At 35.9% G+C, this 14,741-nt stretch overlaps 1 protein-coding gene across 1 annotated transcript in view; it reads right to left on the bottom strand.

The window, feature by feature from the left end:
* mgat4c (mgat4 family member C) overlaps window positions 1-14,741 on the bottom strand; it is a 403,556-nt gene that overhangs the window by 175,194 nt on the left and 213,621 nt on the right. Inside the window, exon 4 of the mRNA XM_030137383.1 lies at window positions 3,272-3,358. The gene's annotated coding sequence lies outside the window, so the exon portion shown is untranslated. The remainder of the gene's footprint in view (window positions 1-3,271; window positions 3,359-14,741) is intronic.

Genomic DNA, 14,741 nt, shown 5'->3' with positions numbered 1-14,741 from the left:
ACAGCGGTCTGGGATAAAAACAGTAATGACTAATGTCAGAATATGGAACATGGCGCTGAGGCAGAAACGGTCCAAACAGACGACACCAGGTCCACGGGAACCCTGTCAAAGCTTCCATTTCTTCAAAAGGGTGGAATCCCTCCAGTCTGCTCAAACATTTGTCCACAGCATGGGATTCATTTACAGGAATGTCACGTATTTGATTCGCTACTTAGCGACGCTTGTGAAGGTAGCGGCAGAGTGAACACCAGGCCGGTGCGGGCAACAAACATTGTCCCCCCTCAAATACAAGTTACCAGGGGTAGGGGAAAGAAAATGAGGTGCACAACAACGGGAGACGGGCTGAGTTGAACCAGTTCCACGTAATGGAAATGCAGCAAAAGAGGAATTAGTGAAGTGTCTTTAGTTTCACTTTCACTGCACACACCCACCCCACCCCACCCCCCCAACTGGGCCCGGTGTCATCTGTTCTTATTATTTGTACATACGTACTGTATATGTTAGATTTTCTGTGCAGAGATGGAAATATAAAAGACCGTTAATGCAAACACACCCGTTTGTACTATTTTACTGCCTCACCCAATGAGAATCGATAAGAGAATCAATAAGGAATCGGATCAAAAAGCCAAATCAATAATGGAATCGGAATCATTAAATTCTTATCGATCCCCAACCCTATGCCTCAGAGATGGTTTTGACTTAATTTCTCTCAGCATGGATTTTTTTTATTTATCCATGACTCTAATTTTAAATGTTCTTCCTCTAAATTTCTGAAATATTTTTCCTGCTCTGACTGTAAATAATACTTTTCTACCAAAACTAACCATCTACTTTCATCACATCTCACTGAGGAAGAAAAATCTCCCATTAAACTTTGAGGAAATATTGATGTTTATAAAGAATATGGACAAAAATATTGGGACACATCATGTCTGTAAGTACATACAGCTGTTCATGCTGATTTGAGATATACATTCAAATAAATTCTGAAATGTTACTGTCAGATGAAGCACTTATTTCAACACCGCACATAGACTGAGCGAGAAAAGTAAAAAACTGTGGCTTATTGGGGCATATTTTGGCTTTATATGAAAGCTCCAGATGAGTGAGCCTGCACGAATATATTTGGATATTTTATTGAGCAAGTAACATAAACCATAGCAAATGCACATCATTGTCAGTATCAAGACATTTGAATATAAAGAAAGTAGGGCGTAGAACCGTTGGGGAACCAAGGGCTCTAGTCCTTTCCTTTCTTGGTAAATTCCACTGACATTTTCAGTTGAATAACCTCTTAGCTGGTATGTCTGTTTCTGCACATGAAATCTGTCACCATGGCAACGTGGCCCTATTGTTTATGTGTTGCTAGGTAACCCACTTCATTCTGGGCATAGCAACGTGATCGTAAGGCTAATGTATTCCAAAATTGCTAACATCTTCCAAAATTTTCTGATCAACTTGCCATTTTCGCTAGTCTGTTCCGTGACCAAAAATACATAAATATGACAAACTGCAGCAGTCAGCTCTGTATGGATTTAGTGTGATGCAAGAGACACACACACAGAGTTCACCTCCCTTTCATAATATAGATACTGTAAAGAATGTAAAGCTATTTACATCTTCATGGTTAGGCTTCAGATTCATTATGTCAACAGGCATTAATGAAATCTAATTAATTTTTTTTTTACAGTTTGTTTTTTTTTTCATTTATGATATTCATCATATTTTCATTTATACACTCTAAAAAAAATGATTCATGGGGTTAGTAAGTTAAGCTTAAAATCAAGGGCTTTCTCTGCTTAAAAAATAAGTTTGTTACATGTACACATTTAAATCAGTTGATAAGTTATTTTATTAAGTTGGTCTAAATGAAAAACAAGGAAAACAGTCTTAACTTAATAACATATTGATTTTGAACAGACATTTCTGCCTTAACTTAACATATTAGTATATTAAGTTACCACAGCTTAAAAATCTTGTAAGCTTCCTTTAAAAGCTGAGTACAAATCTGACATGCCTGCATTTTTAGGTATTTTCAGGATTGTTTTTAGACTTTCTAATATGTTTTAAGGTTCATGGTTTTCAAACTAAGAGCATTTGTCCTTCAACTTATATAAAACTCTTGGGAAGTATAAAAGAAAATCAGACTCATTGATTTCTTTGCTTTGAATAATTAACTTGAACCACAGCAACATCATGACACCCGCCAACTAAAGTATTTTCGGGGAAAACAGGTCTTTACTTCCGCTGTAATCAAGCCAACGTTGGCCTCATCCTTCACATTTTCACCAACAAACAAACACTGAAATATGATACTGGTGAATTTATAATTCCAATAACAGAGGGTTGTACACTGCTGAAATGACAGCCGATATTACAGGACTCCCCTCTAATACCAAGATGATGAATTGACTTCAACGGTGTGCAAACCAATAATCAGAGTCTTACTGAGCGAGTGGAACGTTACAGTGTATTGATAAGGAGTCAGAGTCCCACAAACGCACACACCGTTCACTGCTGTTTTGTCAGTGTGCAGTCTTAATTTAGCAGGAAATTTACAGATCCCCCTGGGCTCAACTACACAGTAAGTATTTTTCTTTTCTTCTCACCTTGTTCTAGCACTTTTATAAATACATGTCTCCAAAAGCACTTTGGGAAAATAAGCTAAAAAATAAACACCATAAGCTGGATATGTCGCCCTGCACTGAAGAGCAATGCGCCTGTCAATATGGCTGCGGGTTTACAATTGTTGTGCTTGGCGACTGCTGTCTGTATCACACAAGTGTGAAAAGCAATAACACCACCAAAGTGCAACTGTTGGCGGTCAATATTTTCTCTCCCTGATAAACCCTCTGGGCAGGAGCGTTCCTTCGTCTAGCCAACACAAACACAGCTTTGCAGTTTCAATCTGTCACAGTGTGTGAATATGAAGCCAGAAAAAAAGAAATATATATATATATATATATAGATATATTATATCTCTATATATTCTAAAGTCTTGTCTTTCCTCTCTGCATTCTCAGCTTCACAGAAAAATCATCCAAATGTGAAGTTTAAACATTGCCTGAGATAAAATCACACCTCTAAGCTGTTAAAAACAACTAAAGAAAAGAAGCCCTCATTGTTGTTGCCAACACTTTGATTGGTGCGTGTCTTTTTGTGTTACTTCCCTGCAGGAGAACTTTTATGCAAACGCAATCTCAGGATGACATCTTTCTACAAAAAGTGCGTTTTAGCATAAAACATGACGGAAAACAGAGCGACAACTTACCTTGTTAAAGTCAGATGTATTTGGAGATAGAGAAAGTCTGCAGGGTGACCCGGGTCGGATACAGGATCAAGTCTACCTCGGCTGGAGCTGGAAAAACAAAGAGAAGGAGAAAACGTCCTAGGGTTATTTCACAGCCCAGAGAGTCATGCGGTCATGTGACACGTCGGTTACAGCATCCTGACATATGCACACAGGTCGCTATGGAGCTGTGTGATCCATGAAGCGCATATTGATGCAAGTACAGGACTGAAAGTTTGCACTCCCACTGAGCTAACTCACAGCACCCACGCCAAACTCACACGCACCCACAGAGACACAAAGACACACTAAACAAGCCTCCAATTCCCAAAGCAGCTGCAGACTCGGCAGACTCTCCTACCCTGTGGCTTACTTTTGAAGATGAATCTCCAGAGCCCCCTAAGGAAAACAGAGCTTTGCAGGGGATGTCCAGGAACGCTGACTGTCGCTGTGTCTCTCTCCACGCTCAGACACTGACGGCTGTGATGGGGAGGCAGCGGCGCTCCAACACTGAGGCAGGGTAATTGGCTAGAGATGATGGGCCATAAACATACATCAGAGGGGCGGCGAAGCGCTAAGCAGACAGCTAACTAAGGCTCTGCTTCTACAGCACGCATCTTGTTTGTCACACACTTGCACACAGCTCATTGTCTTCTCTTCTCTGGATGTTCACGTGGGCTGGACCGCCATTATTAAAACCCAGAGAGAGAGAGGGAGGGAGAGAGAGAAGGAGGGAAGACAAAGGAACCTTCTCCACTGTGTATGAAACTGAATATTACATACATCCAAGAATGAAGTGAAGGCATTTGGGAGGAGTAGAGTGGGAGATTTTGTCAAGTTTTTGCCAAGTTTTCTGTGCTTCTGTGCTTTCCATCTGTCTGGAGGGACATAAGAAAGAACATCTGCATGCCTGTGTTTACCTGCAGACACTCAGACCACACTGTAAAAAAATCTGTAATTTAACAGAATTTTCACTGTTTATTTTACAGATTTTTCCTTTATTTTTAAGATACAGGAAATTATCAATGAAATTACAAAAAATAGACTATGATTTTACATGTCAAATGTAAAATAACATGAAAAAACAGTAACTGAATAAACCAAAAATTTCAAATATTTTAAAGAATTTTTTTTCTTTTCTCACAGAAAAATACAGTTAAAATACATTTGCAAATGTATCATAATTTCACAAATATTTCTTTTCTATTTATGAGATTCAACTGTTAATTTAAAGTTTAATACTGTAAAAATAATAATAAACAAGATAAAATTACTGACAATTAACCATAAAATAAGTATTTGTTCTGTACGTTTAACCAGACTTGTTTGTTAATTGACAAATATCTTGTGTAATTACAGGAGGTTTCACAACAAAAATGTTGAATAAATGTATTTTTGTGAATATATAACATGTATAAGCACTGATAAACTGTCAAATACATTTTTTATCAGTGGATTGTACAACTGAGTCTCACAGAAAATTATATATATATATATATATATATATATATATATATATATATATATATATATATATTTTTTTTTTTTTTTTTTTTTTTTTTTTTTTAATTTATTCATTTATTTATAGGTAATTTGATTGTTTTAATACATGTAAATATTCTTTATTAAACATTAAAAAGTAAAAAAAAAAAAAGTGCAAAATCTCATGTAAAGTTAGGGCAAAAAACTGTATTTTAATTATGGAAAATTATCATATTTTTATGAGATGGTTATTTTCCATTATTTAACAGTATTTTTACGGCACCCCTGCTGCCGGAATATTATGTTGTTTTTTTGTTTTGTTTTGTTTTGTTTTGTTTTTTTACAGTGCAATAAGAAAGGGTTCAGTGAAGCTATGGGTCCTTTTAAAATGACCAAAAAAATGACCTCATATTTAGGACAACCCAGAGGAATTATACAAAATAAAACATTTAAGCAAATTTTAGACATTACAGCAGCACATGCAGTATGTTACATAATTATTCATATTAATGTGTTAAAAATCCTTTACCTGCTCAGTATCATCATCCAGTATTGCAATAATATACATTATTATATATGTGTTTTATTATTATACAGGACATTATAATACAGAGATTATGTCATTTTATATATATACATTTTGCAATTCATACTGTTTATATTTAAGTTTGATTATATAAAAAATAATTTAACCCTGTAAAGCCTGAACCATTAAATCATTGACAGAAAATGCCAGTTCCTTGAAACTGGAGCCTTTATTGGTCCTTCTGAACAACCAAAAAAAAAAAAAAGTTTTTTTCAAATATCAATTTCCATGTGCGAGTTTCAACTTTGTATCATATTTGATACATCAGGTCTCAAGCTCAAATAATGTTATTTTTGAACAAACAAAAACATAATAACACAAACATGTCTAACAAATTGATTATTCCTTTTCAAAGTTGGCAAAGTTCTACCTCCTAACAATCTTGTAGTGTCACTGGAAAGGCCTCTGGTGAATGAATTCCTCCCCCCTGGTGGATTATCAGTGTATTACATGTATCTTATTGTATACATCAGGATTTTCAAGAAAATAAATATCAGGAAAGCTTCAAAACTCATGTATCAAATATGATATTTTTGGTGTTATAGGGTTAAAGTGACTAAAACTGACCTCGTACTTAGGACAAGCCTGAGGAATAATACGAAATAAAACATTAAAGTAAATTTTAGACATTACAGCAGCACATGCAGTATGTACTGATTAATATTAATGTGTTAAAAATCATTTACCCACTCTGTATCACCATCCAGTATTACAATAATATATATTGTGTTGTTTTATTATTATACAGGCCTGTCCTCAGTGACATTTTCAGGCCTAAACCAGTTGAATTAACATTGAAAGGCTGGAATAGCTCCCATGGGTAAAGAAATGAAACTGACATGGCGGCCAAAGTGTTAATGCTGTTACCTGGCAATTTTGTGGATAACAAGATGGATGCCCATGACCTTTGATTGGATTTAAATCCCACCGCTACTTCGCACAAACCACTTTTAGCTTGGATTGCGCAATTTGCCCCTGCTCACTCATGCATGAAAACCTGGGTCTGTAAATTTGGACAAATATCCACCAATCCCCTATCTACCCACATCCATAAAAGAAAATTCCAAAAATTATCAAAAGTGGAACTGGGGGTCATTTTACAAAATGTATAGTTTTGTTTTGTTTTTTTTATGTACCCTGTAGAAGTGTGGAATATCTCCAAAATACAGATTTGTTTTTAATGAGAACATCTCAGTACATTCATGAGTCCCACATTTCAATAATTGCAAATAAATGGATTTTATGAGTTGGATATAATTTTCACCTGTAGAAGCACATAGAACTGAACTGAATAGATTGGCTCATGGATCAGAGTCAGTAGTCACTTTTTCATTGACCCTCAAATTGTGCAAATATAACTTGCACATAAAAATGTGCCTAATGTAAAAACTATTTCGCCAAAACTCTTATTTTCCGATAAAAAGTTTTTGCACTTGCAAGGGGTGTTTTTTTTTTTTTTTCCAGGCGTAGTAAAATTGGTATATCACGTAAAACTGCAAAGGTTAGATCTTTTTGCACAACTAGAGTCACATGAACAAAAATTTTACAACAAGAGAAGAATAGTTTTAAAACAAACATGGCGCAGTATGTGCAGACACACCAGGAAACCCAATCATTTTAGGATTTCGTACGAGATAGAGGGGTAATGAGCATTCTAGATTCAAGCATTTTCCAGGACCTAGAGGGCGCTATGAGAGAAATATGAATATATCTGTAAACCAACGTGATATTTATGTTCAACGCCATGTTTATGGAATGACTTCTTGTGTTATCTCGCAATAATAAATAAACAAATCATCACATTTGTGATTTAATGGAAAAATTGACATACGCACTTCTGTTTTTTTGATATTTAGTAAATATCTGTAAAGTTTTGCACAGATGTCAAATGGAAAATCGACTAGTATCATCAATATGTGATCCAGCTGTTTGGGTCATTATCAGAGCTTTATCTGATATCAGTCACTACTGTCAGAGGTGTTTAAGTGAACAACAATGATGTTCAACATTATCTGCAGCTATAGCCATTTTGTTGAGTTACTTGTTAGTGAACTATATTTGTTTAGGGCCTTTATTGTGAAAGATAGTACCAGAAGATGCAGATCGATGTGCACTTGATGTATTTTGCTACCACTTGATTGATGTTTGTGTATTTATTTATTGACTTACAAGACAATTCTATTTTTCTCATTCTAGTTATTTGGAAAAAAAAAAAAAAAAACACTCACTGTTTTGTGTTTTTTCCACATAGGAGTAGACCATATTTATTGGAAGAAGAACAACTCCCATGGTACTACCAGTTTAAAGACGTATTGAACAAAGTGTATTAAGGTTATAACTCATGTGTAACAATGTCCTTACTTATTAATAAGCAGTAATTAGCAGGGTACTGAGGGAAAACTGGCTTAGTTGTGGATCCTGTACAGATATTAACCCTTTCATGCGTACTGGTCACTACAGTGGACAGTTCTTCTACAGCTGTTCTCATATATTCATGGGTTTTGTTGTTTTAGTTCCACATCAGCCAACACAGTGGATGCTTCTGCATCATCTCATACCAATTCACACCGTTACTGTAACTATGCTGTTCTTGATAAACCTGATCTGTGGTAACATGTTTTAGTGTAAATCAATTGCTAATTGTTAATAGACTATAATTAACTGTTTTGTTTTTTTTTTAAACAAAAAGTTTTTTTTTTTTGCATATTATCTCCATGAAGTGAATAATAACTAGTAATAGAGTATAATAAAATATGAGAAAACATCTGATTTGCAGCATTAGAAATCATAGATAGATAGATAGACAGACAGACAGACAGACAGACAGACAGACAGACAGACAGACAGACAGACAGACAGACAGACAGATAGATAGATAGATAGATAGATAGATAGATAGATAGATAGATAGATAGATAGATAGATAGATAGATAGATAGATAGATAGATAGATATTTTATTGATCCTGAGGGAAATTCAAGTTGTATTGTATTGCAAAGTTTTCAATATCACTTTCTGATATTAGTTTTTAATACATGTTTCTTTGCTTCAAAAATGTAATGCATGGTGTCCGGCTGAGTGGACATTTTTGTAACTCCTTAAAAAAAAAAAAAGAAAACTCGATTGCATTGTTTTTTCATGCCTATAGAGGAATGAAAACACTCAGGGAAAATATCTTGGCTATGGTTCTCATAATTCACGCATGAAAGGGTTAATAAGTGCTTAATAATATAAAGAACCACTACCATAAGCTACTAAAATGTACACTATGTTAAAGAAAATGTGAATGTGTTATTTTATGAATGAAGTACTAATAAAAACTAAATAAACATACAGTATTATAGGGGAAAAAAACACTCAGTCCATCAGTACATCACCATGAAACTATGAGGCACACTGAATATTCAACCCAGACTTCTGTTCTGTTCCCTTGGCATCATGACCATAACGCTGAGGATGTGCGCTTTTGCCATTATCGTCCGCTGATATATAACAGGCAGCGGCCATTCAAAATGCATCATCGCCATAACAGATAGGATGCCCTCTCCCTCACCATTACTACCAGCACACAGTGGTGGATAATAGGCTATCCATTCCTGCAGTGCTATCGCTGTGGTGCAGACTTTCCTTCCATTACCATAACACTTCAGTCATAATAAGCAGGGAGAGCCTTCCAGTCATGACCACAGATCTCCAAGAGGAGGTCAGTCGTGTCAGACTGTTTGCTCACACACTGGTAATTGGCAGAAATAAGGCTGGGTGGGGAAATAGTTCTGGAGCCTCCTTTCTTCTCAGTGGTTTTCTGTGCGAGACTGCATTTGGAAGATCCATATGGGTACCTAAGTATTAGGGATGTAACGATTACCGGTATAATGATAAACCGTGGTAAAATTGCCGACGGTTAGTATTACCATTTAAATTCTAATTATCATGATAACCGGGTTTGATTACCGCACATTTAGGAGAAAAACCCTATGTAAAGCTTTGCTTTTATGTGAAATATTTGAGTATAGTTTTAATTTATTACAATTTTAATTTTATATACATAATATTTGGAACCAATATTCACTTTTAAAGTCTTTGAAAAGGTTTGTTAAGCATCTGTGTGTTATTTATGCAATAAATTAGATACATTTTTCAAATCAGATTTTAAATTTTTTGTGTTTTTTGTCCTTTTGTGTTGATAAAGTAGGTTAAAGCGAAAAAAAAATAATGGACAGATGATACAGATTGAGTTGTGCTGAAAGAAAAGATACCAAACATGGGTATAGTAAACATTTCTGTATATGGTATATAAAGGCAAAATCAAAAGTACTGAAAAACGGACAAAAAAGGCTCAGACCACTAAGGGTTAACATTTGAATATTTCTGCTAGGGCTGGGCAAGTTAACGCGTTATTACCGCGTTAACGCATTCATTAAATAACGCCGACAATTTGTTTTAATCTCACGTTAATGCCATTTTATTCGAACTCCTATTCTTCTGCCTCTGCTTGTGTGCGTGTAGCGATTAGCTCTGCAGATAGACAACAGGTTTAACAAGAAAAGTCGGACACCCAAAACTTCTGTCCAAATCTTTTACTGTAGGCTCACTGTAAAACTGCAACATACACACAAAATATGTCTGAGTTCTGTTCACTGCCTTAGTACATTTACATGGCATTATACATTTAAATGAATGGGAAAAAGATCGCTAGCTCAATGCTAACTTGAATGGGAAAATCCATAGACACACTAACGATTAGCATTTACAGATTAAAGATTTACGTCTTTTTACCCAGCAACAAAGGTTCACATCTGAGATATTTGATACTACTCATTCTGACAACATCTGAACATAAAATACTCACAGGCAAACGTTTTTCAGACCATACAAACAGAGTGAAAGAAACGTGTCTGTTAGTTCCTTCTTATGTCTGAACTGACTACAGGAACACCGCAAGGACAAAACATACATTAGTGCAACTTATTCCCACCACTAGAGGGCCCCCTTTGCTTGCTTTTAAAAACTGAACATCACATATTATTGGGCTTATTAGTATTAGTACTGATTAGTGGGCTGAAGACTCCTGTCAATCACTCACAACCAGAAATAAACTGGTGTGGACATAAACATGGAGAAAAGCATCGGTCTTTCACATGGACATTTTCATTTTAAATGTCTTCAGATGGTGGGGGGGAGAAGGACAAAGCTGTCTGTAAGCACTGCAATGTGGAATTATTTTTTTATCACTGGAGTACTTCCAGTCTGAAATATCTTTTAAAGGTAACACATGCTGTTGATGCCAGCAAACGCCCCCCCCCCCCATATAACTATGCAATTAATCATGATTAATCGCAGAAATCTATGTGATTAATTGCGATTAAAAATTTTAATTGCTGCTCAGCACTAGTTGCCAACAGAAAGTACATTGTGCCTATTATTTTATTTGTGTTTCTTTTTTTTTGTTGTTGTTTTTGTTGTTTTTTTCAAAATGCAACTTGGTTACATTATTTCTGTGTGTGTATTAGTACTTTTTGAACATTTTGAGCACAATTTCAACAATACTGTGATAACAATGATAACCGTGATAATTTTGGTCACAGTAACCGTGATATGAAAAATTCATATCGTTACATTCCTACTCAACATCAGGAATTACATTCACATGTAACTGAAATGCAACTGTAATATCATATATTATATATTCATATTGAACGTCATTCTTTATTTTTGTACCTTACAGTTTAATTAGTCAGGTTTGAATCTATCTATCTATCTATCTATCTACCTACCTACCTACCTACCTACCTACCTTGAAACATACATGGGTGCTTCTGTGAAACTGGTCCTAAAACCATAACATGGGGGGTAAAAGTTCAAACCAGATGTAGACTAATGTTATGAAGCAAGTTTGGAAGCACTTTGGGTCTATTTTAAAGAAACAAATACTTACTATGATAAAAGAGAAACTATTTTTCAGATAAAACATATTTTTATTTTTTACATTATATTCAATTAAAAAAAAAATCTGCATGTAAGAGTCAAAATGACACTATTTTTTTTTTCATATCTTTTTATTCTCTCACAGATACATTTTGGGAATTGAACTAATTATGCAAGACAGAGTGTTTGACAAAAATGACCACTGTTGCAAAATCATTTGCAATTTACATGTGTTTAAATGGGCACGTTCTGCATGTAACGCAAGTGGACACGATGGGTTACATACAAAACCTGGAATGAGACTGAGATTCATGAAAAACCGACAAGATCGACAAATTTAACACAGTGTCTTTATTTATAGTGCTATATAAGACCATTTCCAGTGACATTTTCAAAATAAAATGTCAAGGTAGCTTTTCATGTCCATATTTGGGTCCTATTTTTGGTCCCAATATTTTATTAAAAATTAATTAATTTTGGTACGGCTCAGAGCAAGAGCATCATTTTTTTAGCATTTATCTGAGGTAATCATTAGGTCTATCCTGGGGGTAATATGTCTACATTTACCTTATTATTGGGTCTGAGAAGCTGGAAAAGCACCAGATACCAAAATAAACCCAGTTTCACAGAAGCACCCATGTATAAAAGTATCTATTTCTACACTATGAAGCCTCTCATAGTGTTATGAGGTGACAACGCCATCAGAGTAAAAGTTGTCAGCTCCTCCTGCAGCAAATCTATGCATTCATGACTTAGACTTTTCACCATAAAAGTCTTTGTAAGAGCATCTCTTTCAGTTCTATTCATCAGATTTGCTGAGCAGTGATGTGAGACAGCGCTCAGTAGAATTTGTAGGTTCGAGGTCACAGATGAATGGCACAGATTCTGGTCCAGATACAAACATGCTCTGCAGATTACACCTACATAAAATCCATACATGATGAGTCAGGCTGCCTCCAGATGTGGTCATCTGATCTGATCCAAAACTGATCCTAATGCAGTGGTTTCCAACCTTTTCTGGCTCCTAACCCCATTTTAACATCACAAACTTCTGGCAAGCCCAAACATTCAAAATGGAGACTTTTTTTAGGGCTAAAATTCATTTGTTTTTGATCATGTAATAGTTTGCTATAATATGTTGCAAATAAATGATAATTTTAGGCGACATTTAGTCTATATAATGTATATTACTATGGACGGAGGCAGTAAAGCCAGGTGTAGATTACTGCACAAAGGGAGAATTGGATTTTCCTTGGTCAGGATATGTACAGTCAGTCTAGCTTGGATTTACAAGGCTGACAATTAATACTGAACAAACAAGAACTCAAACTATGAATTATGAAAGAGCTGCAGCATCTGAAACTGACCACAATGAACATTTGACAGATAAACAGAACCACAGTGCTGCAGTTTCACAACCACAGTTTGGGACTGGCTCTGTCAACTCAACATATATTCTTTATTAGTAAGTTTTTTTTCCAAATTTTTATCAATTACTAGAAATTTCAGGCAACTCCATTCGAATTCCAGGCGACCCCATGTGGGGTCCCAACTCCAAGGTTGAAAAGCACTATCCTAATGCATTTATACCTTACAATGGGTAAAAATTGTTTTGTTTTTTGTTGAGACAAGTAGAATTCTGTCTCATTATTGATCAATGATGAACTTTCTCTATGCCTTTTTATTAGAAGTACTTTATTTTACCAGGTAAAATGAACTGAGAACAGCTTCTTATTTATAATGATGACCTGGTGTGAGGGAGCTGTAGTGACTACAGGTGTAGTGACTCACTAACCAGGTGTATCCCATCCGCCTCACACCCATTTAGTTTAATCATTTAGTACTTGTATTTATCCTCGCACATATTTAGTTTAATTATTCAGTATTGGTATTTAATCCTTTAATTTATTGATGACCACTTTTTGTGTTGACATCTAATATGGTACCTATTTAGTTTGTCTTCACTTAAAGTTTGCTCATTTTGTTTTCTCTCTCTTTTTGAGGTCAGTGGGTGGGGCACTCACATGGAAGCGCGCCCACGTGAGTGCCAGCAGGTGTAAAAGATCTGCCTGATCAGTCCACATCATTCAGCCACCAGAGTCTCACCAGGTGCAGACGATCGGCCTGATCAAGCCAGACCATGGAGCCCAAAGGGAGGGGAGGTGGAGCAGGGAAGGACAGGAGTAAAGTTATCACAGGGGGTGCATTTTTTTAGAGATAATACATTAATTTAAATACTAAAGTTGATATTTAGGTTTGTGTTTGTAGATGTGTTTAAGTGAGGTGGATGTTTGTTTCAGGCTCGTAAACTAGTCCGTACTGGATTCACCTGTGGATGAGAGGGTGGTGGAGTGGGCCAGGCCTATTTAAAGGGGGTCTACAGACTTGTAAATGTTCTTCATCTTTTTTCCCTGATGCCTATGAAGGGGGAAGATGCTGCTGGTTTGCTGTATTTTTGTTGGTGCATTGAAAAAAATAAATGTTAAGTGTTTTTCCAACTCCTAATGGCTTTTGTTTGACTCAGGCGCTGTGGCTTCCCTGGCTAAAGTAAGAAGACCAACAAATCTTACACCTGGCAAGAGGCCCCAACAGACGAAAAGAAAAGAAAACAAAAACAGATAAAAGGAAACAGTACAGATGAATCCAAGACTTGCAACCAACGGTGAAGAGACTATGAAGTTAAAAACAACCTAAACAAGAAAAGCACTCGGAGAGTGCTGACCTCCACCAAGACAGATCTGCCCCGCCCCACCCAATCACCACCAAAATGTAATCATTTCTTTCTTGTGCCAGTATCAACATTTCATGAAAATCTGTCCATAACTTTTTGAGTGATCTTACTAACAAACAAACACGCACACACGCCCACAAAGTAAAGTGATCACAATACCTCCTGGCGGAGGTAATAACTACTAGAGTGTGCTTTCTCTTCTGTCTTTTGGTCATAACCTCCTGAGACCCAGCAATGCACTTTTGTCCTGTGGAGGGGACAATAGTTTCATGGCTTTACTTTATTAAGAAGAAGAAGAAATATATCTAAAAAAAAATATTGCATCATGTTATTTCCAATCAAGCTAATTCTTTAATATAAAAATCCAAGACCTTCCTTGGGTCTCAGGAGGATAAGTCTCCACCACATTATAACATTGTGGTGTTACATTTATAGCAAAACACAACTGGCTTTTATAATGTAGTTATAGAGGCATTGGAATATCTGTAAGACAACTGGCTACAGATATTTTCAACTACATTAAAAAAAAAAAAAAAAAAGCAAAGGGATATTAAAATGAGACAGAGAAAACAGTGGCAGTTCATTTGGCTGACACCGTTGCAGCTGTTTGCACCATCTCATGATGCTGTAATGGATATTTCCTCAGATACAGCATGTCCCTATCTGAATAACGTAATGTGAGATGAGGATTTCATCAATAAAATTCTCTCCATTTCTCCAATCCTCTT

The sequence above is a fragment of the Sphaeramia orbicularis genome, chromosome 6 (assembly GCF_902148855.1).
Source record: "Sphaeramia orbicularis chromosome 6, fSphaOr1.1, whole genome shotgun sequence".
In the NCBI taxonomy this organism is placed as follows: Eukaryota; Metazoa; Chordata; class Actinopteri; order Kurtiformes; family Apogonidae; genus Sphaeramia; species Sphaeramia orbicularis.
This window is presented reverse-complemented; position numbering and strand designations above follow the sequence as displayed.